The 3,289-nt window shown below is 46.3% G+C and overlaps 1 protein-coding gene across 1 annotated transcript in view; it reads left to right on the plus strand.

The window, feature by feature from the left end:
* The window catches only part of LOC117180442 (myosin-VIIa), a 414,863-nt gene that overhangs the window by 287,342 nt on the left and 124,232 nt on the right, over positions 1 to 3,289 (plus strand). The gene's annotated exons all lie outside the window — the stretch shown is intronic.

The following is a 3,289-nucleotide window of genomic DNA, read 5'->3' on the forward strand; positions in this document are numbered from 1 at the left end:
AAAAATAAATAGGCAGTCGCGGACAATTGTCCAGTGGTGGTCCCGAAGGAATTAACCCCCAAGCGGAGGTGTGAAAACCGTGCCGAAAGCTGAATGGCACCTAGGTGAGGTGTCTATAACGGTGACTCTGGGATACCAGGCGACCTCTCAGAGTACGCAGCCTTATCCTTGCATGTGGGGCTCTACACGGATGGACGAACCCCTTTCCCTAGCTTCTCGTGGGAACAACAATGACAACACCAAACATAGTTGTAGTAAGTGCGGTTCAAAACAACAGAACGCGCAGGGCTCCCGACAATGGGTCGGCCAACAATGCCGACCAATCTAGAGCTGGGGGAGCCACTGAAAATGGATTCAATGCGATGGATCGGCGGGATCTCGTGACCTTTGGGCGGACGAAGCAACTGAATCACGACTTGCTAGACTGCTACGATGCGAGTGTGGCCCGTGAACGGGGTTACATGGCAATGCCTACTCTACCACAGCTAGAACAAGCCGGCAACAAAGAAAGAGAGGCGACACTAAGACCAACCGCGGGCAGGCATCCAATAGATGAAGAGCGAGAAACATCAACACCAAGGTTTCTCTCAAGCCTAAAGATCTGGCTGAAATGCATGACGAGCTTCGTGGACATTTTCCCGGTGAATCCGACCTCTGGGCTATCAATTATTGTGTGTATAATGCAGCGAGAGCTTTGGCCGATGCGAACCGTAAAACAAAACCAACGGCTGATCATAAGACCAAAAGACGAATTCATCAACTTGCCATAAAGATAGGCTGGGCAAGAAAGTACGCGTCCCGCATTCAATGTGTGATTGACTACATCACATCTAGCAGGAATTTTACCGCTAAGGTTCGAAAGTTCGCGCGCGAACTCCGGACCCGTTATCACACACTTAACAAGTCAAAGCTGCTGACCATCAGGCAGCATATTGTTGAGAGAATACGGATAGTATATGACGCTAAGAGAAGTCTAGAGCGGAGGGAGAGGTGGGTCAGAGAAAATCAACAGTTTCTCTCTGACCAATCTCGACTCTTCCATGACCCTCCAGTTACTGTCGAACACCCACCCAAACCAGAGGAGGTCGAAGTATTTTGGAGAGAAGTCTACGAAGTTCAGCATAGACTGGACGAGGACTCAGAAAATATAAATTGCTTCAAGGAGTTATGTGTTGCCCTCATAACACCTGATAAAGAATGCGCACCCATCACTACCGAGGAGGTGAAAAAAGTATTAAGAGGGATGATGAACTATTCCGCACCAGGACCAGATTGTATCAAAACCTTCTGGTGGAAGAAGTTTTCTTCAACCCATCAGCATTTGGCCCGTATTTTCACCTCATATTTGAAGTCGGAAGAGCCGATTCCAGAGTGGTTGGTGGAAGGGCGCACAATACTCCTGCCAAAAATAGGCAACTTAGCTGACCCGAAGAACTACAGGCCAATAACTTGTCTGAACACGCTTTATAAGATATGCACAGCTATCCTAAATGATACGATTGTTTGGGCAATTGAACCTGTGTGGCAAGAAATGTATGAATAACGACGCTCAAAGAAAGGCGTAGCCGAATGTCGGGAGAACCTGCTCATCGATAGATGTGTCTGCAGAGATGCAGCATTCTACCAGCGTGACCTATCGATTGCCTGGATTGAGTATCGGAAAGCTTTCGATTCTACATCCCATAGACTTATCATCTGTCTTTTGGAAATCTTAAAGGTTCATCCGAAAATAGTTGGGTGCATAGAAAGATTGATGCCGCTTTGGAAAACCAGATTTATCATCTCATCTGGCAAAAAATCGTGTGACAACTAACAAGGTCACGTTTCAAAGAGGTGTCTTTCAGGGCGACACCATGAGCCCACTCCTCTTTTGCCTTACATTATTGCCACTATCTCTAGCACTGCGCCATTCCGACGGGTACTTGTGCGGCAAACCTGCAGATCGAATGTACAAGGTCACTCATGTATTTTATATGGACGATCTTAAGATCTATGCTAAAAACAGAGAGCAACTGCATCTAGCTCTGGGGATTGTCGAACGATATACTAAGGAAATTGGAATGGAATTTGGGTTAGACCAATGCGCTAAGGTTTATTTGAAGCGAGGAAAACTTAATGGCATCCCTGAAGATCCTGAGCTCGTAGATAGAAGCGCCATACGACACCTTTACGCTGGAGAGACTTATACATACATGGGCGTGCCACAAATCCGCATTCAGGATGTGACATCTATAAAGGATACTCTCCGAAGCAGATACAAACGTCTCATCCGACAGATTTGGTCTTCCGAACTGTCGGCGAGGAACAAAGTATTTGCAATGAACATGCTTGCCGTCCCGGTACTACTCTATTCATTTGGAGTAGTTCCATGGACGAAGAACGAGCTCAGATCTCTTGATATCGGGACAAGAAAGGTAATGCACATGAACAAAAGCATGCATCTTAAGTCTTCCGTTCCGTGACTGTACATCTCACGCCGTCAAGGGGGTCGCGGAATATTGAGTCTGGAATGTCTTCACAACAGGATTATTCTGGTTACAGCACATAGAGTTGCAAATGGAAGAGACCCTCTTCTTAAAATGGTCAGGAATCACGAAGAAGTGGGCAAAGGAGCATTTCTGTACAAAGCAGTGGAGGAGGCTGCTGAAACAGTCGGACTTGACTTCAGTATTAGGGGTGAGCAAAATGCATCAAATCTAATCTATCTCGAGTACTCACTCCTGGAAGCCCGGATTAAGAAAGCACAAGAGATAAACTTTCGTGAACAGCTCCTCGATAAGAGGATGCACGGTATCTTCCACAGAAATGTGAAGGATCAGTCAATGTCTTGTGAGCTAACGTTTGCATTCCTTAAATCGCCCGGATTGAAGTCTGGTACAGAGGGTTTCATTTTTGCATGCCAAGACGGTGTCATTTCCACCTTAACATACCGTCGCCACGTTTTGAGCCAAGACATTCCCGATGATAGCTGCAGGGCGTGCCATGCACACCCCGAACATTTAGCTCACATACTATCTAGTTGTCCAACACACGCGGGAATGACCTACATTCAAAGGCACAATGTGGCACTAAGCGGCACAATGCGGCTCCTAGGAAAATCGAGTCAATTGTCGAGAATGGGAAATGCCGCATATACTGGAACTTTATATTCTCGACAATTTTTTGTGTATTTCACCCGAGGCCTGAAATGGTTCTTCTTGACTTCGAGAAGCGAATCATGTTCGTTATCGAATTTTCGGCACCAGCTGACAAAAACATCATAGCCAAGGAGAATGAAAAGAAAGAGAGG

This window comes from Belonocnema kinseyi, chromosome 9, assembly GCF_010883055.1.
Source record: "Belonocnema kinseyi isolate 2016_QV_RU_SX_M_011 chromosome 9, B_treatae_v1, whole genome shotgun sequence".
NCBI lineage: Eukaryota > Metazoa > Arthropoda > Insecta > Hymenoptera > Cynipidae > Belonocnema > Belonocnema kinseyi.